The sequence below is a fragment of the Callorhinus ursinus genome, unplaced genomic scaffold, assembly GCF_003265705.2.
Source record: "Callorhinus ursinus isolate GAN/ISIS: 27379988/994484 unplaced genomic scaffold, GSC_fseal_2.0 scaffold25, whole genome shotgun sequence".
Classification (NCBI taxonomy): Eukaryota; Metazoa; Chordata; class Mammalia; order Carnivora; family Otariidae; genus Callorhinus; species Callorhinus ursinus.
In genome coordinates, this window is record NW_027397087.1 from 16125366 (window position 1) to 16152691 (window position 27326).

The following is a 27326-nucleotide window of genomic DNA, read 5'->3' on the forward strand; positions in this document are numbered from 1 at the left end:
CAAAATAAAAAAAAGGTCAACACCCCGACATCTAATAGTAAAACTTACGAGTCTCAGAGAAAAGAGAAAATCCTGAAAGCAGCTCAGGAGAAGAGATATGTAACCTATAATGGTAGAAACATTAGATTGGCAAGAGACCTATCCAGAGACCTGGCAGGCCAGAAAGAACTGGCATGATATATTCAGAGCACTAAATGAGAAAAATATGCAGCCAAGAATACTATATCCAGCTAGGCTGTCACTGAAAATAGGAGAGATAAAAAGCTTCTGGGACAAATAAAAACCAAAGGAATTTGCAAACACGAAGCCAGCTCTACAAGAAATATTGAAAGGGGTCTTCTAAGCAAAGAGAGAGCCTAAAAGCAGCATAGACCAGAAAGGAATACAGACAATATACAGTTACAGTCACCTTACAGGCAATACAATAGCACTAAAGTCATATATTTCAATAGTTACCCTGAATGTAAATGAACTAAATGCCCCAATCAAAAGACACAGGCTATCAGACTGGATTAAAAAACAAGACCCATCAATATGCTGTCTGCAAGAAACTCATTTTAGACCCAAAGACACCCCCAAATTGAAAGTGAGGGGGTGGAAAACCATTTACCATGCTAATGGACACCAAAAGAAAGCTGGGGTGGCAATCCTTATATCAGACAAATTAGATTTTAAAACAAAGACTGTAATAAGAGATGAGGAAGGACACTATATCCTACTTAAAGGGTCTATCCAACAAGAAGATCTAACAATTGTAAATATCTATGCCCCTAACATGGGAGCAGCCAATTATATAAGGCAATTAATAACAAAAGCAAAGAAACACACTGACAACAATACAATCATAGTGGGGGACTTTAACACCCCCCTCCGACTGAAATGGACAGATCATCTAAGCAAAAGATCAACAAGGAAATAAAGACTTTAAATGACACACTGGACCGAATGGACTTCACAGACATATTCAGAACATTCCATCCCAAAGCAACGGAATACACATTCTTGTCTAGTGCCCATGGAACATTCTCCAGAATTGATCGCATCCTAGGTCACAAATCAGGTCTCAACCGATACCAAAAGATTGGGATTATCTTGCATATTTTCAGACCACAATGTTTTGAAACTAGAACTCAATCACAAGAGGAAAGTCGGAAAGAACTCAAATACATGGAGGCTAAAGAGCATCCTACTAAAGAATGAATGGGTCAACCAGGAAATTAAAGAAGAATTTAAACAATTCATGGAAACCTATGAAAATGAAAACACAACTGTTCAAAATCTTTGGGATCCAGCAAAAGCAGTCCTGAGAGGAAAGTATATAGCAATACAAGCCTTTCTCAAGAAACAAGAAAGGTCTCAAATACACAACCTAACCCTTCACCTAAAAGAGCTAGAGAAAAAACAGCAAATAAAGCGTAAACCTAGCAGGAGAAGAGAAATAATAAAGATCAGAGCAGAAATCAATGAAATAGAAACCAAAAGAACAGTAGAACAGATCAACGAAACTTGGAGCTGGTTCTTTGAAAGAATTAACAAGATTGATAAACCCCTGGCCAGCAGACTTATCAAAAAGAAAAGAGAAATGACCCAAATCAACAAAATCATGAATGAAAGAGGAGAGATCAAACCAACACCAAAGAAATACAAACAATTATAAGAACATATTATGAGCAACTCTATGCCAGCAAATTAGATAACCTGGAAGAAATGGATGCATTCCTAGAGATGGATCAACTACCAACACTGAACCAGGAAGAAATAGAAAACCTGAACAGACCTATGACCACTAAGGAACTTGAAGCAGTCATCAAAAATCTCCCAACAAACAAAAGCCCAGGGCCAGATGACTTCCCAGGGGAATTCTACCACACATTTAAAGAAGAATTAATACCTATTCTCCTGAAACTGTTCCAAAAAATAGAAATGGAAGGAAAACTTTCAAACTCATTTTATGAGGCCACCATTACCTTGATCCCCAAACCAGACAAAGACCCCATCAAAAAGGAGAATTACGGACCAATATCCTTGATGAACATGGATGCAAAAATTCTCACCAAAATACTAGCCAAAAGGATCCAACAGTACGTGAAAAGGATTATTCACTGTGACCAAGTGGGATTTATCCCTGGGCTGCAAGGTTGGTTCAACATCCGCAAATCAATCAACGTGATACAATACATTAACAAAAGAAAGCACAAGAATCATATATCCTTTCAATAGATGCAGAAAAAGCATTTGACAAAGTACAGCATCCTTTCTTGATCAAAACTCTTCAGAGTATAGGGAACATACCTCGATATCATAAAAGCCATCCATGAAAAACCTACAACGAATATCATTCTCAATAGGGAAAAGCTGAGAGCTTTCCCCCTAAGGTCAGGAACGCGGCAGTGATGTCCACTATCACCACTGCTATTCAACATAGCATTAGAAGTCCTAGCCACAGCAATCAGACAACAAAAAGGAATCAAAGGCATCCAAATCGGCAAAGAGGAAGTCAAACTCTCACTCTTTGCAGATGATGTGATACTTTATGTGGAAAACCCAAAAGACTCCACCCCAAAACTGCTAGAATTCATACAGGAATTCAGTAAAGTGGCAGGATATAAAATCAATGCACAGAATTCAGTGGCATTCCTATACACCAACAATAAGACAGAAGAGAGACAAATCAAGGAGTCGATCCCATTTACAATTGCACCCAAAACCATAAGATACCTAGGAATAAATTTAACCAAAGAGGCAAAGGATCTGTACTCAGAAAACTATAAAATACTCATGAAAGAAATTGAGGAAGACACAAAGAAATGGAAAAACATTCCATGCTCATGGATTGGAAGAACAAACATTGTGAAGATGTCAATGCTACCTAGAGCAATCTACACATTCAATGCAATCCCCATCAAAATACCATCCACTTTTTTCAAAGAAATGGGACAAATTATCCTAAAATTTGTATGGAACCAGAAAAGACCCCAAATAGCCAGAGGAATGTTGAAAAAGAAAAGCAAAGCTGGTGGCATCAAAATTTTGGACTTCCAGCTCTATTACAAAGCTGTCATCATCAAGACAGTAGGGTACTGGCACAAAAACAGACACATAGATCAATGCAACAGAATAGAGAGCCCAGAAATGGACCCTCAACTCTATGGTCAACTAATCTTTGACAAAACAGGAAAGAATGTCCAATGGAAAAAAGACAATCTCTTCGACAAATGGTGTTGGGAAAATTGGACAGCCACATGCAGAAGAATGAAACTGGACCATTTCCTTACACCACACACAAAAATAGACTCCAAATGGCTGAAAGACCTAAACGTGAGACAGGAGTCCATCAAAATCCTAAAGGAGAACACAGGCAGCAACCTCTTCGACCTCAGCCGCAGCAACTTCTTCCTAGAAACATCGCCAAAGGCAAGGGAAGCAAGGGCAAAAATGAACTATTGGGATTTCATCAAGATAAAAAGCTTTTGCATAGCAAAAGAAACAGTCCACAAAACCAAAAGACAACCGACAGAATGGGACAAAATATTTGCAAATGACCTATCAGATAAAGGGCTAGTATCCAAAATCTATAAAGAACTTATCAAACTCAACACCCAAAGAACAAATAATCCAATCAAGAAATGGGCAGCAGACATCAACAGACATTTTTCCAAAGAAGACATCCAAATGGCCAACATACACATGAAAAAGTGCTCAAGATCGCTCGGCATCAGGGAAATCCAAATCAAAACCTCAATGAGATACCACCTCACACCAGCCAGAATGGCTAAAATTAACAAGTCAGGAAACAACAGATGTTGGCGGGGATGTGGAGAAAGGGGAACCCTCCTACACTGTTGGTGGGAATGCAAGCTGGTGCAACCACTCTGGAAAACAGTATGGATGTTCCTCAAAAATTTGAAAATAGAGCTACCATACGATCCAGCAATTGCACTACTGGGTATTTACCACAAAGATACAAATGAAGGGATCCGAAGGGGTATGTGCGCCCCAATGTTTATAGCAGCAATGTCCACAATAGCCAAACTGTGGAAAGACCCAAGATGTCCATCGACAGATGAATGGATAAAGAAGATGTGGTATATATATACAATGGAATCTTATGCAGGCTTCAAAAGGAATGAGATCTTGCCATTTGCAACGACGTGGATGGAACTGGAGGGTGTTATGCTGAGTGAAATAAGTCAATCAGAGAAAGACATGTATCATATGACCTCACTGATATGAGGAACTCTTAATCTCAGGAAACAAACTGAGGGTTGCTGGAGTGGGGGTAGGGTGGGAGGGATGGTGTGGCTGCGTGATAGACACTGGGGAGGGTATGTGCTATGGTGAGTGCTGTGAATTGTGCAAGACTGTTGAATCACAGATCTGTATTTCTGAAACAAATAATGCAATATATGTTAAGAAAAAAAAAGATAGCAGGAGGGGAAGAATGAAGGGGGTAATCAGAGGGGGAGACGAACTATAAGAGTCTATGGACTCTGAAAAACAAACTGAGGGTTCTAGAGGGGAGGGGGATGGGTTAGCCTGGTGATGGGTATTAAAGAGGGCACGTTCTGCATGGAGCACTGGGTGTTATGCAGAAACAATCATGGAACACTACATCAAAAACTAATGATGTAATGTATGGTGATTAACATAACAATTAAAAAAGTGAAAAAAATAGTTGGGGGGAGGCTGGAGAAGGACCACAGAGGTGGTGAGCAGTGGAGTGTGGCAGGAATCTTTTGAGGTCCAGGAACATTGGACTTCTCAATGCTTATGCCTGCTCTCAAGTATGAGTTTGATAAGTACACCTATCTCAAAATTCTGCCTATCTCCTCTGTATCTGTTCCTATCTTTATCACAGTTTTCTTTCTCTGTCTGGGAGGGACTTCCTAAGACAGGACTGAAAGAGAAAATAATGCTTTATAACAATATTTCCACTTGAATTTCCACCTTGTGCAAGACTCTGAGCCATGTTCTCCTAGTTTACCTTGTCTTTTATGCCTGCTAATTAGCCTTAACACAATTAACCCTTGAAATGTAAAGATAATAATTTTATTTTTTCCAGTTCTAATTGGCACCAGCCATCACAGACTGTGCTAGGCAGTATCTGAAATATAGTCCCCTCCCTACTGATTTCTGCCTTCTTTGTAATTCCCTCACTTTGAGTGTGGTCTGGATCTAATGACTTGCTTGTAACTCATGGACTACAGCAAAAATCATAAGATGTTACTTCCAAGACTAGGTTATAGGAGGCTGTGATTCATTTCTTGCTCTTTCTCCTTCGGTTGTACTCTCTTTGCCCTCTCACTTGCTCACTTTGATGAAGTCAACTGCCTTGTGAACTACCCTATGAAGAGGCCTGCAAGGCAAGGAACCAAAGGGGGTCCCTGGCTACTAGCTGGTGGGGAACTGAGGCCCTCGGTCCAATAGCTCATAAGGAACTGAATCCTGCCAACAACCATGTAAGTGAAGTTGGAAATGGATACTTCTCCAGTCAAGCCTTCAGATGAGATTATCACTCCAGCCTTGTGAAGGACTCAGAGGAGAGGACCCAACTAAGCCTTGCCCACAGAAACTATAAGACGGTAAGTGTTGTTTTAAGCCACTAAGTTTTAGAGTGATTTGTTATGCAGCAGTTGAAGAGTAATAAACAGGCTTTTACTCAATTAGGCCACTAAGTTGACATTGTAACACATCAGTTTCATCATCAGCTCTACCTGCCTTCCCTCACCCTCATGAGTTAAGCCCATTCCATTCTGTGTACCTCGCTTTCTAACACTGTTCAGTTTCCATGTTTTTTGGCCTGCTTTTTAGACCACTCATCCATCACCCAATATCATTTCTGCTGTTAGCACCTTACTAGCTCATAGCATTTTTCTTTCTCCTTATCCTCTATTAGCCTCAGCACATTTTCCCATAGTAGATGCTTATTAAATAATTGCAGATTGATGTAAATGTCGACATTCATTTCAAATAATTCACTTAAAAGACTTATTGAATTCCTATTACATGCTAGGTACTATGGATAAAGTTATGAATAAATAATAGACAAGGCTTACCCTCATGGAATTTACCATCTAGAGAGGAAGTTTGAAACTGATGCTGGTCAATTACATAACAAATATGTTAGGTATTAAGCTCCCTAAAGGAAAGGTAAACGTGCTGCAAAAATATTAGAGACAAAAGGATTTTACGTAGTGAGGGAAATCAGTGGAGACTCTCTGAAAAATTGGTAACTGAGGTGAATTCTCAAGGGTGAGTGGGAATTAATTTGGCAAAAGTGAGCTGGGTGTGGGTGAAGGGTGGGAGAAAGCATTCCAGACAAAGGGAACAATGTGTGCAAATTAGCATCTTTGAAGTGGTCCAAGAGAGCCAGTAAGTCTTGAGATTAGAGTGAGGAGGGATGTGATGGAGAGGAATGTAGAGGTAGGTGAGAGCCAGACCTGATCCTATCTTATTCTAGGCCAACTTTGAATAATGGGCATTTTAGGAATATCCAGAAAGTTCCTGTAACTACTATATTCTCTTGGTAGCATTACAGCCAAGCAGGTGTCAAATATTCTTTGGCCCTATTTAGAGAGTTGTTTTTTGAGACTTGCTTTGTTGATACCCTTAAAAGAAATCAGGACCATGAAAGAATGAAAAGACATGGCCCCTGACCACAAAGAGTGTGTGTTCTAGTTGGAGACTCCTCATTGAAAAAACAACAGACTGAATCACAACGGTAGAGTGCACATAAAATAATAAATCAAATCCCTAACTGCCATAAGAGAACTCACAATTAAATAACCATAGGTGGGGCGAAAGGGGAGATGAGTGAGGAATGAACCTCATTTACTCTTGGTTATACCCAAGCCCATTTTCATGTCTCTTTTTGGCTAAATGAGTATCAAGCCTCTTAAAGACATGGCACAATCTGGATCATGAGAGGAGAGGAAGAGATCTCAAAAAATAAAAATGGAGACCAGGTTCTGTGAAACTAATGGAAGATAGCACAAGCAGAAGGAATCAAGAATACTTATAGGGAATTCTGTGCTGAATGGCTGAAAGTCACCATTCTCTCAAAAATGCTACTGCTGTTCTGCTCAGCTTATACAGAATTGATAAAGGTGGCAACCACATGTAATTCACATGCCTGGCACAAGTTGATGCTCCATAGATACTAGTTGGATAGTTTGGGGAAGGGTCATTCATTATACAGGAGACCCTTCATTCACTATGGAGACAGAGGTTTCCACAGAAAGAATCACATGCTTTATGAACTGAATGTCCTGGAGTCTTGCTGAGACATCCTATCTCTTTCTCCTCTTCCCCTAACTTCGAGATGCAGCCAGCCTGTGTGGGATGACCCCACAAGACCTCCTATAAGTCTAGGCTACTACATCAGCCTTCTGCCATGCACAAAAGAAGTGGTATGTGCATGCATCTGTGAAAGTTTGGCTCATGAACCCTGGCCATATGTGTACAGGGACCCACCACCTGAACTCACTCCTGAATACTTGGAATTTCAATGGATCTTGGGCAACCCACAGTCTTAAATGATCCTGACTACAGGGTTATAGACTCAGATTCAACCATCAGTGAAATAAAAACATTAATAGTAAATTCCAAATATGCCATAATTTTGCAAAAAACTCCCCCCCGTGGAATTTTTAGGCATATGCAGATTTTCACTGATTAAAAATGGCCATTTGTTAAAAATAAATAAATAAATAAAAATGGCCACCATTTGTTAATTACAGTGTTCCTGGCACACTATTCTGTTTTATCTCAGTCCACATAGAAAATCCTTAAAGATGGTGCCATTATCGTCATTTTACAGGTGGAGAAACCTAGGCTCAGAAAGGTTAAGATAACTTCTCCAAGATCAAAAAGTAGCAGAGGCAGAATTTTAACTCACATGGGCCTGTTTCTGGAAACCAACAGCTCAACACCAACATCATTTCCTCCTTGAAGCCTTGTGTGATCTCCCCATCCATTATGCCTCCATTGGATTTTGAACCCACTTATATTACAAGCTGAAAATACTGTATAGTAATTATTTAAGATTTCATGAAACCCTTTTTGAGGTCATTCCCTAGCACTGTGCCTGGCATATATTTCCCCTCCAATATTTATAGAATAAATGAATGTGAATTAAGACCATTTCTCTAGGAAGAAGGCATGGACTAATTTTAGAGAAAGGAATAGTAATTATGCTAAAGAGCCAACCAGAGACTGCTTATTGTCCTCCTCTTCTGACCCCAGAAGAGAACTTTCTTTTTCAAAGCAGATACCCAGCCTCATCCATAGCCTCCATCAGAACATCCTAGTCTGAGCACAGAGCCTGGGGCCCTAGGTACAAATTCTCTGGCTTCTGTAGAAACAACTTTTTCCATGGGGTAAGACCCAAGAATGACTTAGCATGACTCAATGAGAGCCCAGGGAAAGTGAGGGCTGCTGTGGTTTCTCCTCTTTCTGCAGAAAGGTCAGCCGATCCTGGGCCTGGGCTCTCCCCTGGGGCCTGGGCTGCTAGCCTGATGTCCCTGCTCTATTGGCTTGGTCCCACAACTCTTCTTTCTCTTCCCTCAGGGCCGGGATGACACCTCAGTGGACTCACTGAATCATATGAGGAAGTCTAGAGGGAGGAAATGAGAGGTGAGGACACATGTTCCTTCCCCAGCTGAGTGAATAGCTCTAGTAGTCATAATAACCGGCAGTTACTGGGCATGTACAGTATGCCAGCCACTGTGTGAAGGGCTGTAATGCACAATAAATGTTCTTCCTCTTACTGAGTACTTACTCTGTACCAGTCACTATTCCAGGAGCTTTATGAGTATTAACTCATTTAATCCTCACAATAGCCCTATGAGGTAGACCCTCCTAATCTTAAAATTTTACAGATAAGAAAACTGAAGCAGGGGGAGAAGAACAACTTGCCCAACAGAACTGCAATGTGGTAGAGAGGGGTTCAAACCCAGGCAGCCTGGCATCAGAGCCCATTCATTTATAAGCTAATCCTTGCAAAATCTCTCTGCAGTGGCTACCGTTCTTCTCATTTTACAGATGAGGAGTCTGAGATTCTGAGGACATGAAATGATGGGGTTAGATATAGAAGCGATGATCTGGGGTAGGAAGAATGTGACTTCGTTCTGCTTCCAGAGCCTGAGCTCCTTCTTGGGCTTAACTGAAGTTCAAATGGAGTCTCTAACAAAATATTATTTACAAATCACCAGAAATCCAGGAATTATTCTCTAGATGATTCTAGGGCTGTTAATTTCATCCTTGCAGGAAGTCCTATTCTCAGAATGGCTGCTGCTACCACCCATTGACCGGCCAGAGGCCCCCCCCACCTCAAAACTCTCACAAGCATGGGGGACAAGCCAGCCTGGCTCCCAGCTCTACCCAACATGGCTCTTTGAAGCTCACTCCAGGACCTAGGAAAGAGCTCGAGGACTAGGGCACAGGCCGTCTGCACAGCACCTCCTACCTGGTAAGTCCAGATTAAGAAGCTAGGATGCCAAATGAAATCCCCTAGATATGTACTACCTTCCTTCTAATTTCCAGCCCCCTCTGCTGTTTATTAAGAGTAAAAATTGGTAGCCCAAGTGCACAGTGATTTTTCAGGACTGATGTTTGCAATTACTTCTACAGGTTTTTACCAATGCCTGGTGCGTGGAAGGAGGGGTCCAAGGACAAAAAGGTGCCATTTATGTTTTGCCTCTGGGGGAAATATATTCACCTTGACTCCTCTCCAGGCATGTGGTTTGTGTTACCTTCGCCAGAAACACAACTGGGGCCTAGTCTGCACTGTGTGTATAGGAAACTTCACAAAGGTTTACGTATGGAAAGCATTTGGGGCTGTGTCAGTCTCGGCTGTGGGGACAGGTTCAGTGCAGCCGGCAGCTCTGCTCTCATCTGCCAGACTGCAGGGAGAGGCTCTTGCATCTTTCCACAAGGTGTTTCCAATAAGAGGGGCACATTTCCCTCATTAGAAATAAAACAAACACAGATTGATGATGTTATGGCCTTTCTTGGGAAAAGGGGAAAACGGTTTTCAGATGTCCTTGCTGAGCTCCTCTCATGTGCCTGTGGGTGGGGCTGGTATGGGAAGGAGAAGTATATTTATGGGGAAAGCAAGAGATGCACCCCCACGATTCCACCACTGAGCCTGGCTCCCCAAAGGGGGATGATGGGGATGATGTCTGCTTGGCTACATCATAGACCATCAGGGCTTGAAGAGAGAGAGAGAGAGTCCCTCCTCCCTCTTTAGCAGATGAGGACACAGAACTTAAGGAGACCAAAGATTTCAACCAGCAGTCAGGGCAGAGCTACAGCTAGAACCTGCAACTCCTAATCACAGTCCAGTGTGTTTTCCAGCATATTCCATTCCATACAACCATCTCAACAATTGAACACACAACTATTCATGTGTGGTTGATGCTTTAGGGAAATGGTTCTCAACCTAGATTTATGTAATAAATGCCCGGGAGGCTTTGCAAAAACACCATTATACCCAGGCCTAATACCCTGAGATTCCTATGTAATGGGACTGGCATGAGGCCTCAGCATAGGTAGTTTTAAAAGCTCTCCAGGTGATATTCATGGATTTGAGAGCCATCAGGATTGAAAGCCACTACTTTAAGGAACAAGAGATGAAAACAATGTGTTCCCTTTCTTCCAGGAATTCCCAAGGTGACAGATTTATGTAAATAACTTTCAAGCTCCCATGCTAGGTGCTGTACAAGGGCCAAGAAAAATTCAAGTGTGATCATGACTATGCTATCTAAACCCAGAGGATTAATTTGGGTAAACACTACTGTTTATTCCACCTAAGCAAAGCTTACTCATCTTTCCAGGCCTATCTCAAATCACCCCTTTTCCATAAAGTCTTTTTAACAAGACCCCAAATATAGTTGGTATTCCTCTTCTCTGAACTCCTACACTATCCACAGGCTGTAAGCAAACAAAATTTAGCACCAAATTATATACAATGTCTATTGTTAAGCTATATTCGTCACAAAATGAAATCTTTCACTCATTCGGTGCATACTATGTGCCAGCCACTCTGCTTCATGCTTTCTGTCCTCTGCCACCAGTGTTCCTCGGAGCTCTACCATGCTCCATCTGTACCCATTATACAGATTAAGAAACTGAAACTCATAGGTGTCCAGTACTTTGCCTGAAACCAGATAGTAAATAAAGACATGAATCCAGGTCTGTATGCCTCCAAAGTTCTTTTCAATGCCCAGCATTTGGTATTAACTATAAACACTATTTCTTTATTATAACATGTACTCCTGATATTATTTTACAAGCTATAAGCTTCTTCAATGCTCATTCTCTTATTTAATCCTGACTACAGCCCCACTATCAGCTCTATTTGACAAGCAAGGAATGAAGTCTGAAAAAATTAGGGAAAAGGCTCAAGATCCCATAGCATGTCCAAAACCAGGTGTTCGGATTCCAAGTGCAGGGCTATTTCTCCTGCTCTCTCGTGCCAAGTGCCAAGCTCTATTTCTTGTCAACCTAAAGTCCCTTGAGGTTCTAGACTGTTTTACACTGTTACTATATTCCCCACAGATACCAGATGTGCAGGCTATTGCTTTATTAATTGATTTTCCAAGAAGTAGTAAGAATGTCTTCATGAGGCATTCTGTCCCTAAGGACCTGAAGAACAAAACACAATTCTTTTGGGGCTGGAAAGAACTGCTGAGGAGGCGTGACTGGTTCTTTTTAGTGCCATGACTAAGTCACTATTCTTAAAAAAAAAAAAAACAAAAAACAAAAAAAACCCTTCCAGTCACTATTTTTGTTTTGTTTTTAAAGATTTTATTTATTTATTTGACAGAGAGACGCAGAGGGAGTGGGGGAGGGAGAAGCAGGTTTCCCGCCGAGCGGGGAGCCTGATGTGGGGCTCGATCCCAGGACCCTGGGACCATGACCTGAGTTGAAGGCAGACGCTTAACGACTGAGCCACCCAGGCACCCCCAGTCACTATTTTTGAAGGTGTGATTTTTCAACTGTTTACATCAACTAACAGAATCAAAGAGTAATGTGAATTAAGTGACCTACCCAGGATCATGGCGTGGACCATGGAAGAGAGAAAGAACTTCCATCTACCTCCCCACAAAGTCTCTGATTTGAATCCCATTCACCTACCTAGGACATAGCAGTGTTTTTAAAATTTATTTAGTCATATCCCATCTCATTTTCCAAAGAATTCAAAGTGGCTTGCAATATGAATAGATACAATAAATAATGGTAAAATATGAACAAGTAAAGACAACAAAGGCTGGGGAAAATGTGAATATAAAAAAGTCAATTCTAGGGAAAAATACTTTATTAGAAAACATTTGCCTTAATGCCCAAAAGACTGCAATGCATTTAAAATAGATATTCTGTGTGTGGGGTTCAGTTGATGAGGTATTTTCAAGGGCTTAGTAACTCCTGTGGGGTTTCACTCCATGCCGGATATTGACCAAGAAGAATGATTAAAGCAGTGAAACTATAGAATTTATCCCCAGGATGTGGTCAACACACAATAATCATGCATCTGTGGTTAAATGGGAGATGTGTTTTCCAAATCTAATGTTGCCAAAAAGACCACGTCAGTGCTTTGTGCAGAACAGAATTTTTATGTTAAAAATAAGTCTGAATCATGACCATTCATTCATTTAGCAAATATTGTGACAATAAATTATCTGCCAGGAACTGTGCAATGCACTTGGAAATTCAAAGGCAAATATGAGGTGGAACCTTTCCTATAGGACTTCTCTGTCGAGAGGAACAGACAGGCTTAAAATATATAATCAGCACAACTGTAATAAATGTGATTCTCTAGGTATGTATAGTGGGTACAGAAACAGAGATGGGGTCAACCATTTCACTGAGGTTGGCCTGGTGTATCTTATCTTTTAACCAAAACTCATCCGGTCAGAAGAGTACCAGGGTTCTGGTGCCATCCTTAATCAAGTGAACGTGGGGGGATTATAGAATGAATGACTTAACTTTGTATCTTGCTAAACGTCTCCATATTTCTGACTTGAATGTGTGGAGAAATAAGGTAGGGAAAAGGCAGCAGTGCAGCTTTAAAATGGTGGCCAACAGGAACAGAACGGAGAAATGTGAAGAAATGCTATAGCAAATCTTTTATAATAAACAGGTTAGTGAGACTAATTTTTTGGCATGGCATAGGCATTTTGTTCTTGGCAATCTTTCATATGGGAGTAAAGGCACCTTCAGAGTAAAAAAAAAAATCAACTTACTAGCAGATTATGCATCCATTCAAAACACCTATGATCACATTTAAAGTAGAAATCTAACATCTTGAGAGAGATGAAAAATGGGAGGTTTTCCTGCCAGTGATCAGCACCAAAAACTAGAAGCCAGTAGCCAAAGTGACCAAGTATTTTAACCCTTTATGGCTCTAGTGCTGACTCCAAAATTTGGAGCAACCTCTTCTGGCTGACCTAACTGAAGAATACTTTAATGGCCATAAAAAATTTAGTATGAGTGAAGAATTTACAAAGCTAAAAGGGGAAAAGCAACCTGCATATAGAATTTACTGTGATTAATTCCAATATGTGTGTCTGGAGAATCCCAGCGGAGGGCTCCATAGCAAATTGACACATGCCTGGTATTAGCTCAAAGAAGGTATTGACTTTCTACTATAGAAACAAAAGTAGGCAAAGAAACTTTTAAAGAAAGTAACCTCCCCTTTTCTTCCTTATATTGACGCACAGGTTGGAAGTTGGGGGGGGAAAAAAAAACTTCAAAAAAAAAAAAAAAGCTAAGGAATGCCAAATACAGGATATGCCAAGGAATGAGATAAAATGGAGAGCCTTAACGAGAAGTGTGCACACTTGTGACCCAAAGGTAAGCCACCAGGAACTAGAAAGACTGAACCCATGGTCTAAGTGTATGTGAGAGATGGCATTGGGTTAAGAGCACAGGCCTTGAACAAACCAGGCTCCCAGGGTTGATTCCCTAGCTCCTCCAGGGAGTCCATGCCTCTGGGTCTGTTACCTAACCTCTTTGGGGTCTAGTTAGTCCTCTCACTTGAAAACAAGGATAATTATAGTACCTATCTCACTGGGTTGTTGTGAGAATTGGATGAGATAATGCATGTGAGGCTTAGCACAATACCCAGTACTTAATAAAGGCTAAAAAAATGCTAGCTGCTACATTCTAATCATTCTCTCCTGTAATCCTCACAACCCTTCAAGGAATGTCCAGTGATCCTCATTTTCCCAGTGGGGACATGGGCATGGAGAGAATAAATGTCTTTGCTAAATTGTCCCACAGTGACTTTCTAAGTCATTGCCATGTCCTGACTTCTCCCTCCCCTCCTTTTCCCAGGAAGCCAGACTGCATATGGTGTAGGTGGTCTTTCATGCCTTTCCTAAACCATGCTGTCCCATGGCTTTCTCCCCAGCAAATCCCCCTTCCTAGTTCCCCCAGGATCCTCACGTCTCTCCTTGTACTATGGGAACATTTTCCGTGTCGTAGCTGGCTTTTGTTCCTCAACTATCTTATGCCAAGGACACACAGGACTACCCTGCACTAAGCAGTGGTATTAGGAAAACCCTGTGACTATTTGGACATCAGTTTGCAAGTCTCTGGAAACTTCTCCAAACATCACCTTTCCCTTAGTTTCTATTTTTCCATATTTTGTCAGCCTCAGGGTACTCCCTCCCAGATACGGACAAGGAGCTCTGGGAAGATGAAACTATTTTACAGGTCAGGGATGATTCCAACTTCCACTACCATTCTGCAGCCACTTTAGGACTACAGGCAGTCAATGGAAGATGTCATGTGATGGAGGAGAAAGGAGGAGAGAGGGAAGAACCTCTGTTTTTAACATTCAAGGTGCTATCATGAGGACAGACTTATTCAGTCTTTTCTCCAAGGGCAGAAGCAAGCAAGGTAGTTTTGATTACTGATAAAATTTCATTGCTGGTAATTGGTCTGTTCAAACTTTATATTTCTTTCTGATTCAGGTTTGGGAGGTTATGTTTCTAGGAATTTATCCATTTCTTCTAGGTTATCTAACTTGTTGGCATATCATTTTTCATACTATTTTCTTATAATCCTTTCTATTTCTATGGTGTCAGTTATTTCTCCTTTTTCATTTCTGATTTTAAGTCCTCTCTCTCTCCCTTGCTCTCTTTCTCTCTCTTTTTCTTTTTTTGATGAGTCTGGCTAGAGGTTTATCAATTCTGATCTTTTCAAAGAACCAGCTCCTGGTTTCATTGATCTATTCTATTGTTTTGTTGTGTGTGGGTTTTTTTTTTGTTGTTGTTGTTGTTTTCGTTTTTATTTCATTTATTTCTGCTCTAGTATTTATTATTTCCTTCCTTCTTCTGGTCTTGGGGGTTTTTTTTTTTTTTTTTTTTTTGCTCTTCTTTTACTAGCTACCTTGGGTGTAAGGTTAGGTTGTTTATTTGAGATTTTTATTGCTTCTTGAGGTAGGCCTCTATTGCTATAAATTTCCCTGTTAGAATAGCTTTTGCTAGGGGTGCGTGGATGGTTCAGTCAGTTAAGTGTCTGCCTTTAGCTCAGGTCATGATCCCAGTGTCCTGGGATGAGCCATGCATGGGACTCCCTGCTCAGCAGGGGAGTCTGCTTCTCCCTCTCCCTCTCTCCCTCCTTGTGCTCTCTCTCTCTCTCTCATTCTCTCAAATAAATAAATAAAATCTTTAAAAAAAAAAGAATAGCTTTAGAGATGATGGACTCTGAAAAACAAACTGAGGGTTCTAGAGGGGAGGGGGGTAGGGGGATGGGTTAGCCTGGTGATGGGTATTGAGGAGGGCACGTTCTGCATGGAGCACTGGGTGTTATGAACAAACAATGAATCATGGACCACTACACCAAAAACTAATGATGTAATATATGGTGATTAACATAACAATAAAAAAGAATAGCTTTTGCTCAATCCCAAAGATTTTGTGTCTTTGTTTTCGTTTTCACTTACCTACATATATTTTTTTATTTCCTCTTTGATTTCTTGGTTGACCCATTCATAGTTTAGTAGCATGTTATTTAACCTCCATGTATTTGTGTTTTTTCAGGCTTTTTATTGTGGTTGATTCCTAGTTTCACGGCGTTGTAGTTGGAAAAGATGCATGGTATGACTTCAGTCTTTTTAAATTGTTGAGACTTGTGGTCTTAATATGTGGTATGTTCTGCAGAATGTTCCATGTGCACTTGAGAAGATTGTATATTCTGCTGTTTCAGGATGGAATGTTCTGAATATATCCGTTAGATCCATCTGGTCCAATGTGTCATTCAAAGCCACTGTTTCCTTATTGATTTCGTGTTTGGGTGATCTGTCCTTTGATGTAAGTAGGGTGTTAAAATCCCCTATTATTATTGTATTACTATTCATTACTTGCTTTATGTGTGTTATTAGCTGCTTTTTGTATTAGGGTGCTCCCATGTTGGGTGCATGAATATTTACAATCATTACATCTTCTTGTTGGATTATTCCCTTTAAGATTATATACTGTCCTTCTTTGTCTCTTGTTACAGTCTTTGTTTTTAAAGTCTATTTTAGTTAGAAGTACTCCTACCCCAGCTTTCTTTTCAGTCCATTTGCATGATAATTGCTTTTCCATCCCTTCACTTTCAATCTGCATGTGTCTTTAGGTCTGAAATTAGTCTCTTGTAGGCAGCCTATAGGTGGATCTTGCTTTTGTTTGTTTGTTTTATCCATTCCATCACCCTATGTCTTTTGATTGGAGCATTTAGTCTCTTTACATTCAAAGTAACTATTGATAGTATGTACTGTCATTTTGTTGTGTTATGGTGGTCTTTATAGTTCTTCTCTGTTCCTTTTTTCTCTTGCTCTCTTCTCTCACAGTGGGCTTGCTTTCTTTAGTGATAAGACTTGGAATCCTCTACTTTTTGCGTATCTATTACCAGTTTTTTATTTGTGGTTACCATTAGGTTTATATATGACATCTCACGCCTATAGCAGTCTATATTAAGTTGATGGTCACTTAAATTTGAACCCATTCTTTACTCCTCTTTTCCCCCCACCCCATGTTTTAGGTATATGGTGTCACATTTTACACCCTTTTGTTTTGTGAATTCTTTGATTTTTATAGATATAAGTTTACACTTTCATGATTCCTATTTTTCATATTCCTACGATGGTCTTTCCTTTCCACTCAAAGTGTCCCCTTTAACGTTTCTTACAGGGCTGGTTTAGTGGTGATGAATATAACTTTTGTTTGTCTAGGAAACCCTTTACTCTCCCACTCTCAATGATAGCCTTGCTGAATAGAGTATTCTTGGTTGTAGGTTTTTTTCTTTAAGCACTTTGAATATATACCACACCGCTCCCTTCTCGTCTGCAATATTTTTCGCTGAAAAAGCAAATAGCCTTAAGGGATTTCCCTTGTATATAACTGTTTTCTTTTCTCCTGCTGCTTTTAAAATTCTCTATCACTGAGTTTTGCCATTTTAATTACTATGTCTCTTAGTGTGGCCATGCTAAGCTGGTAGTACCTCCTGGATCTAGATTTCTGTTTCCTTCTCCGGATTCAGGGAGTTTTCAGCTATTATTTCTTCAAATAAATTTTCTGCCCCCTCTTTCACTCTCTTTTGCTTCTGGGATCCCTATAATGTAAATGTTGTTATGCTTGATGGTATTGCTGAGTTCATTTAGCCTATTCTCATTTTTTATTTAATTTTTTTCTCTCTCCTGTTCAGCTTCATTGCTTTCCATTACCTGTCCCCTAGGTTGCTGATCTATTCTTCTGCTTCCTTTAGTCTACAATTTATTCCATCTAGTATATTTTTAATTTCAGTTATTGACTTCATCTCTTATTAGTTCTTTTTACATTTTCTCTCTCTTAAGTGTCTCACTGAGTTCCTCCACTCTTCTCAAGTCCATTGAGTATCTTTATGACCCTACTTTACATTCTCTATCAGGCATATTATTTATCTCCATTTTGTTTAGCACTTTTGCTGTGATCTTTGTCATTTTTTTTCATTTGGCACATATTGCTCTGAATCCTCATTTTGCCTATGTCTATTTCTATGTGTTAAGAAAGTCATCTATATCTCTTGCTCTTGAAAGTAGTGTCCTTATGAAGGAGAAGTCCTGTAGTGCCCTACAATGCAGTGTTCTCTGTTCGCCAAAATCTTACTTACGCTTCAGGGGTGTCTCCTATGTGCCCTGTTGTGGCTGAGCTGTGTTTGCCTTCAGTCTCTTCATCTGCAATGGCTCTTTGCCTGTTGTGGGCAGGGTTTAGTCCCTGTGTCGTTATTAGGCCAGTCTGGGGCTGCCTTGGGCTTGAGTTGAGGCAACAAGGTGTTTGCCAAAGATGCAGTAGCACTGAACTACAGGGTGCTCACCCTGCATTGTCCCCTCAGAAACTTTGGTGGGAAGGGTTTGCCCCTAGCCTACTGTGGTGGCTGCAGTAGGACTGATGTGTGATTATCTCCCCCTCTCCCTGGGGCAGAGGTGCCCCCGCTTTGGAATGGTGCTGGTCCCTGAAGGGGTTGCTTATACACTGCCAGACTTGTAGAAGTATATTGGGTGGGCTCCAGCCAAAGACTATTGGAGGGGGCAGGTCCATAGGAGAACTCAGGTGTGGAATGCTTGGTGTTAGCAAGGCTTATGCAGATCTGCTGTGGGATGGGACCTGGATCAAAGGCCTAGATGGAGGGGCCATGTCCACAGGAGAACATGGGGGTGGGGCAGCAGTGTTAGCAAGGTTTGGATAGGTCTCCTGTGGGAGACCAGGAACCAAGGCCTGGCTGGAAGAGGCATGTCTGTAGGAGAATGTGGTGACCAGGTGTGCTTTTAGCAAGTTAGGGAGTGAGGGAAATGGCACCTGCCAGCTCCTTTGTTCCTGGAGAAGTCTCCCAAGGATGTCTGTCCCTCCAGTACCTGCTCTGAAATTAGTAAATAAATCTCACCCACTATTTACAAGGTGTTTTTTAAACTGCTTCTACGCTATACCTCCATAGGGCTGTTCATTGTGCTGTCACTTTAAGGGCAGGGACTGTTTCCTATTGCCCTCCATGTTCTTCCAGAGCTGAGTCTGCTGATTTTAAGTTCTAGATGTTAAGCCCCACTCGTTGTAAGAACTCACGAAATCATGCCCCTCTGGTTTTCAAATACAAATGTTATGGGGATTCATCTTCCCTGTGCCTGGAGTTTCTGGTGTGAGTGTGTGGTCTTCTCCCTTCTCTGTGCTTGCCGCGTCCCTCCCTACTGCAGACAGTTCCATGGTTCGTTTTGCTCCCAACAGTGTCTCAGCCCTTCCTGGCCTCTTCTCTGCATTTAGCTGTGGAAAGCCTGTTCTGCCATTCTTGGAGTCATTTTCTGGGTTATTTACACCGATGATGGTGTTATGTAGTTGTATGCTGGGGAAGAGGTGAGCTTAGGCTCCTCCTCCTCCACCGCCTTCCTCAGACATCCCATATGATACTATTTTTAGAGAAAGACCCCAGGCCATTTGTTAGAGGATCAGGCAGAAAGCCCGTGTCGAGGGTAAATGGCAGTTAGTTAATAAGAATGAGTGTCCAACTGGAAATAGCCTTTGGGAGCTTAGATCTGATATCCCTGATTTCAGTCTAGTGGGTAGATAGATGAAGGAACGCTACCCCGGTGTGGGCGAAAAGAGGTAGAGTTAGGGATACAGGTGGGAGGACAGCACAAGAGCCCCGCCAGCCCCTTGTATGGACCCACAGTCTTCGTTAGACGCCTTCTCAGGATAAGCTGATAATGCTATTACACACAATAGCAAGTCAAAGAACTTATTGGGTACGGGTTTGCTCCATAGAAGTATGATGTAAAAAGCGTCATGTTCTTTTACCTTTCTACATCCCATTAGACTAGCTCTGCATCTCCAGTCTCCCCACTCCATCTCCTCGTCTCTTGGAAGAATCTCAGGTCTTACCTGGTCCCAGGAACCTTTATTTATTTCCCAGGCCCATGTGTTACTACTGCTGATGTCTGGCTCTCCACTTCTGGGCATAGCTATACTCCCAGCTCTCTACTGGGCACAGACTAAGCTATAGAGGACAGGGGCCACTGCTTTGAAGGTCTCAGCGACCATACCCCAGGCATCGAGGTGTTATACTACTTGCCATCTCTTGGGGCTCTGCAAGGCAGTGGGATTAGGATCCCTACTACTCAAAAAAATGCACTATCCCTTCATCTCCCAGGTTTAAGAAATCCAGATCTTCCCAGTATTCACTCACTGAGGCTTCTCCCCACCCCTAGAGTCCCTCCTTCTCTCCAACAGTCTAGCTCTATCTAGCCTAGTGTTTTGCAATAAGCACTATCTCATCTGATCCTCACAGGAGCCATATGGGTAAGATTACTATTCCGGTCAGATGTGTAAGAAAGGTAAGGCTTGAAGTGATAGTTAAGGCACTTGCCTAGGGTGGAGCTAAACCCCAGCTACCGATTCCAGATCCCAGACTCTCAATCACCACACCATCTACCTTCCTCTCTAAAATTAATAAGCAAATCTCCTTTTATTTTTCAATACAGCATCCTCACAAAAAGAATGAGAAGATATAATTAAATTAATCAGAGTAACTTGCCCAAATGATACCGATTAAACCCTAGGGATGCCATAGGCTACCTAGCAGGGTTCTAAGAAGGAAATGATGCCCTCTCAGCACTGGGCAAAACCCAGAGGTCCTGTGAAGCTGCCACATGAATTATTTATCCTGTGGGGTGGGTGGTCAAGGAGCGTTCTAGGCATTACCATTGCTCTGTGATGAGGCTGTCTGATAGGTTCCTTTGGGAGAATGCTCTCTTGCTGCTGCCTCTCCAGGCTCTCCCTTTTCATTGTGGGTTTCTTTTTCCTAAAAGATAAAAACATTTCCTATCCGTGAATAACTAGTGAAACTAATAGCCCCTTAAAACATCTTAGAACAGTAGGCAGCATACACTATTGTTTTTCACCAGCCATTTCTCAATTGCCTATAATCCAGCAATTACCGTATTTTGTATTTTGATAGCTCTTAAATCAGGAATACATGCAATGGCATCTTTACAAAAATAATCAGCAAAATTGTTTTTGTTTTCAAGTAATATATGAATGGTGCATCTTTGAATGAAGGCATCTTGAATTCAATGAACTATGGTATGTGTAAGGCACAGTAGAAAAATTCTGGACTAGAACCTCTCCACGGGCAGGAAAGAGAAACTCTTTCTGCTCCTTATGTATCTTAGCCACCCTCTCCCCACACTCTATACTTAGCCCCGTAGTGCTAAGTGTTTTAGCACATTTCATCTAAGATGATGAAATACCTGGAAGTAAGCAATGTATAAACCTCACACTGAGAACTCTGAGGAGGAAACAGCCATAAAACAAAACCTTGCCAATCAAAAAGATATTTCTAGTAACCTTTTCTATCACCAAAAATATAACCAAACTCCCAAACCATAATTATTTATAAATGTTTTACTTATAAAACTATTTGATCAATAATATCAGTTATTCATATAGATAAGAAACCATTTGCAATACTTAAGGAAATTTTGTCATAATGTTGCGCAGGTAGAAGCCATTCGTGTTGCTCAAGACCCAACTTACAGTTATTAGCTGGTATAAAGCAATACCAAGAAAATATTTTGACCTTCCCTATAGTATCTATAGATTACTGGGCTTAGAAATCTTGTTTTTATCTGGTTCAGACCAAGTAGGCACCTTATAAAGAAAGATAGGAATCATTTCCATATGTGACTTGGAATGAGCACCAGCCCCCATTAGCAGGGGGGCAGCGAAAGTTATTAATGGCCCACGTCCATTCTTATTGTCAATGTCCCTTATGAACCAATAATCTTAATATCTCCCCAACCACCTAATTATGATCCCAAATTAATTCTTTTTCAATCATCACTTGATGAAAGTGACATCATCTCAAGAAAATAACAGTTTTAGTCAAAACTTCTTTTGAGATTGTGCTGGAATCAGAGTAATTCCTGTCCGATCTTTGTGTATCAGCTGTATTTATATATTTATATAGCACTGCACACTGAGAAGAAAAGTCATCAACCACTAAAGAAGTATCCTACTCACTGTTCACATTTACATAGAAGAAGGCAGGGAGTATAGAAAAACTTGTGACAGGAATGAAATGATTAGATTTCTCCTTAATCATTTCTTCCAAATTAAGTTAACCATCATCTCTCCATGCATCCTGGCTCAATAAAATCTTTCTGTATAAGCCCAGGGCTGCAGTTTATTAAATATTTAAACTTGTCCTCATAAACCTTACGGGAATCCAAACTGAGATAGCCAGAGATTCTGGCCAAATCATCATTCTTATTTCTTGAACTCTGGACGTTTACTTACACAGCTCCAAACTGATTTGCATTCTGCACCAGTTACAGGAATAGATGTGCCAGGAAGTTTTGAAACTCGAGAACAGATAGGCCCCTTTCTTGGTTAAGTCATAGCTCCACACGTACAGATTAACCCAGCCAGGTCCTCCAAATCTTTTGCAATGAGCATTTTGAAACACATGGGTCATTTAGTTCTGGTTTCCAGGCAATTCAGCGAAATGCTTAGTCTGGAGAATTGCAAAAGTTTATGATTTCTCACCGAGGAATGAAATGTGACGCAGTAAAGCAAATTTCAGACATTTAATACCAGATGTTAATGTAAAAATTGGAAAATTGTGGACCCACATGATTTTCTGACTCCTGACCCACTAAAGCCCATCTCAGTCTGGAAGCCAACATCATTTCTGGTTTCTTCCACTATTAAACTTTGTGTCTAATTTTTTTAATGTGAAATAATTCTGAGGATTTTAATGGATATAATTAGATCATATCAATATCGAGGCATTCTGTGTACACACTAACAGAATAATGCAACTCCTTATAAAATTCAGAATTATAGCCTTTCTGATTTGTGCTACTTTCTAGAAATTTTTAAAAATCGTTTGAGGCATGATTATTTCCCTTGTCTGCACTCCACACCTACCTAACTTCATGAAAAGGGAAAGAAAACAAGGGAGGAAATATTGCTTATAATATTGAGAGAAAAGATAACACCTGAAATATACCTTTCGAAGCATGTTGACCTTTGTTTGCCCTTCTTCCCTGAATCTGTACACTTGAGAAATTGAATTACTGCTTTAGAAGGAGGCTGGACTGTTTATAAATCCCTTGTCTATGAGGAGATCCTGGTGTGGAATGAAGAGTTATAGCTAAGAAGCTCTGGATTTGGTGGCCGATCTGAGTGGATTCTATTATTTTCTGTGTGATACTGGACACAGCGCTTAACCTCTCTGTGCATCAATTTCCTCTTAAAAATAGGTTTAACACGAACATTCTGGAGGATTTCAGGGGAAGACTAGAGTAGGAGGATTCTAAGCTCACCTTGTCCCATGGGTACAACTAGATAACACCCACATCGGTGTAAATAGCCCAGAAAATGACTTCAGTGCTAGCAAAACAAGACTCTTCACAGATAAATGTAGAGAAGAGGACACATAGAAGAAGGTAGGAAGAATAGAGATACAGTCAGGAAGTAAACTGACCCACAGGACTGCGGAAGGGAAGGGACCTTGTGGACACAAAGAGGCTAAAGAAAAAGACCCTAACTCCAGGCACAGGGAAGACAAATCCCTATAACACTGGGCTTTGAAAACCAGAGAGGCCAAACTTCACCAGTTCTTATAATCAGCGGGGCTTAACACCCCAAACTTTAAAATTAGCAGGCTCAGCTCTAGGAGAGCCAGGAGGGCACAAGGAAAATGAGTCCCCACCATTAAAGACAGAACACAATGAATAGCCCTGTGGAGATACAGCATAGAAGCAGCAGTTTGAAAAATATCTGGGAAATGGGGAATGAGATTTGTCTTCTAACCTCAGAGCATGTAGTGGAGGGATAAGGGTTCTTGGGAGACTTCTCCAGGAACAAAGGAGCTGGCAAGCACCATTTCTCTCCCCTGCCCCCCCCCCCCCCCCCAGACACACAGACACCTGAAGAAACCAAGACTGCACCAATACATGCTACCTAACTTGCCAGCAGCATGTCCTACCCCCACATTATGCTGCAGACATGCTGCTTCCATCCAGTCCTTGGTTCCAGGTCCCCTCCCACGGCAGACCTGTCCAAACCTTGCTAACACTGCATGCTCCATCCTGGCATTCTCCTTTAGACTTTCCCCGTCCAATATGCCCTTGCCTGGAGCCCATCCCAAAGCAGTGCCACAACCCCAGCAATGTGCAGGCAACCTTGGCAGGGACCAGCACCACTCCAAGGTGACTCCTGCCCCAGGGAGAGGGGAAGATAACAACACACACCCATCCAACTGGGGCCCCAGGGGTGGGCTGGGCGCAGATACCTGGTTTGACTGAAGGCCCCACCCACCAATGACAGCTTCTCAGGGGGCAACACAGGGAAAATGTCCAATGCTACTACATCTTTGGTAAACACCTGGTTGACTCAAGTCAAGGTGGCACCAGGGACCAAACCCTGACTGCAATAGGCAGATGACTGGACTGCAGGCCACATTAAAGTACACATAGTACATATAGGAGACACCCCAACTCTCCAGGTTCTGGTGAACTGGAGACATTGCATTGCAGGGCACAATAGGAACTCTTCTTCATTAGGGCCACTACTTTCAAGAGCAAGAGATGTAGCTGACTTTCCTAACATACAGAAACAGATACAGTTAAACGAAATGAGGAGACAGAGGACTATGTCCCAAATGAAAGAACAGGACAAAATCAGAGCAAGAGTCCTCGGCAAAATGGAGATAATATGCCTAGTAGAGAATTTAAAGTAATGGTCATATAGATACTCATGAGACTTGAGAAGAGTGGACAACCTCCATGAGACCCTTAACAGATAGAAAACAAAGAACCAGTCAGAGATAAAGAACTCAATAAATGAAATTAAAAAGACAGTATATGGAATGACCACTAGACTACAGGAAGCACAAGCCGAAGACTGGATCATGACCTGGAGGATGGAGTAATGGAAATCAATCAAGATGAGTAGACTTAGGGAACTCACGAAGCCATCAAGCACAGCAACATTCACACTATAGGGATCCTAGAATGAGAAGAAAGAAAATTTATTTGAAGACATAACAGCTGAAAATTCCTGAATCTGGGAAAGGAAATAGAAAGATCCAGGAGGGACAGAGAACTGTCAACCACATCAATTTAAGGAGGTCCACACCAAGATACCTAGTAATTGAAATGGCAAAGAATTTTAAAAATAGCAAATGAAAACTGTTACATACAAGGGAAACTTCATAAATCTTTCCACTAATTTTTCAGTGAAAACTTTGAAGGCTAGAAGGGAGTATAATGATATATTCAAAATGCTGAAAGAAAAAAACCTACAACCAAGCATACTCTATCCAGCAAGGCTATCGCTGAAAAATAAAAATCTATCAGAGAAAAAAAGAAGTGGAAGGAGAGATAGAGTTTCCCACACAAATAGAAGTTAAAGGAATTCATCACCACTAACCCAGCCCTACCAGAAATGTTAAAGAGGACAGGTGAGTAGAAAGGAAAACCATAAGCAGGAGTAAGAAAAGTAGGAAACACAAAAGCAGTAAATTTAATTATATCTATAAAAATCAGCCAAGGCATTCATAAAATGGTGTAAAATGTGACACCATATACCTAAAACGTGGGGGTGAGAGGAGTAAAGAATGGATTTAAACTTAAGCAACCATCAACCTAATATCAACTGCTATAGGCATAAGATGCCATATATAAACCAAACGGTAACCAAAAATCGATAATAGATATGCAAAAACTAAAGAGAAAGGAATCCAATCATATCACTATAGAAAACCAGCCAACTGAGAAACCAAGAACTACAAAAACCATCATAAAACAAGTAACAAAACGGCAGAAGTACATTCCTATCAATAAGTGCTTTGAATGTAAAGGGACTAAGCACTTCAGTCTAAAGACACAGGGTGACGGAATGGATAAAAAAGCAAGATCCACCTATATGCTGCCTATAAGAGACTCATTTCAGACCTAAAGACACATGCAGAATGGAATCTGGGGTAGGAGTACTTCCATTGGACAAAATAGACTTTAAAAACAAAGACGGTAACAAGAGACAAGGGACACTATATAACCATAAAGGGAATAATCCAACAAGAAGATATAACAATTGTAAATATTTATGCACCCGACATAGGAGCACCCAAATACATAAAGCTGCTAATAACAAACATAAAGGAAGTAATTGATAGTAATGCAGTAATAGTAGGGGACTTAAACAGCTCACATCAATGGGTAGATCATCCAAACAAAAACCAACAAGAAAACAGTGACTTATTTGAATGACACACTGGACCAGATAGATGTAACAGTTATATTCAGAACATTCCATCCTAAAATAGCAGAATACACATTCTTCTTAAGTGCACATGGAGCGTTCTCCAAAACAGATCACATGTTAGGCCACAAAATAAGTCTCAGGAAACTAAGAAATATCAAAGTCATGCCATGAATCTTTTCTGACTGCACATTATGAAACTAGAAATTAACCACAATAAAAAGTCTGGAAAAAAACAGATACGTAGAGGTTAAATAACATGTTACTAAACAATGAATAGGGTCAACCAAGAAATCAAAGAGGAAATCAAAATGGTCCAAAATGTTTGGTCCAAAAGCAGTCCTAAGAGGCAAGTATACCTACCTCAAGAAGCAAGAAAAATCTCAAACAACCTAAACTTAAGCCCAAGGGAGCTAGTAAAAGAAGAGCAAAAAAACCCAAAGCCAGTAAAAGGCAGGAAACAATAAAAGAGAAGAAATAAATGAAATAGATGTGGCACCTGGGTGGCTTAGTCAGTTAAGCGTCTGCCTTCAGCTCAGGTCAGGATCCTGGGGTCCTGGGATGGAGCCCCTCATCAAGCCCTGCGTCAGGCTTCCTGTTCCGCAGGGTGTCTGCTTGTCCCTCTGCCTCTGCCCCTACCCTGCTCATGCTCTCACTCTCTCTCTCTCTCAAATAAATAAATAAAATCTAAAAAAAAAAAAGAAATGTAATAGAAACTATAAAAACAACAAAACAATAGATCAGTGAAACCAGGAGGGGGTTCTTTGAAAAGATCAACAGAATTTATAAACCTTTGGCCAGACTCAAAAAGAGAGAGAGAACTTAAATAAACAAAATCAGAAATGAAAGAGGAGAAATAACAATGGACACCACATATAAAAGAATATTATGAAAAATTATATGCCAACAAATCAGACAACCCAGAAGGTATGGATAAATTCCTAGAAACATAGGTATAACCTCCCAATCCTGAATCAGGAAGAAATGACTTGAACAGACTGATTTCCAGCAATGAAATTGAATCAGTAATCAAACAACTCCAAA

General features: G+C 40.8%; 1 long non-coding RNA gene across 1 annotated transcript; it reads left to right on the forward strand.

Moving 5' to 3' along the window:
* Positions 1-9215: 9215 nt before the first annotated feature.
* LOC112832822 (uncharacterized) lies at positions 9216-9993 on the forward strand. The gene is made up of 2 exons (XR_003210493.2): positions 9216-9469; positions 9631-9993. It is a non-coding gene; the product is annotated as an uncharacterized lncRNA (long non-coding RNA).
* The last annotated feature ends 17333 nt before the right edge of the window (positions 9994-27326 follow it).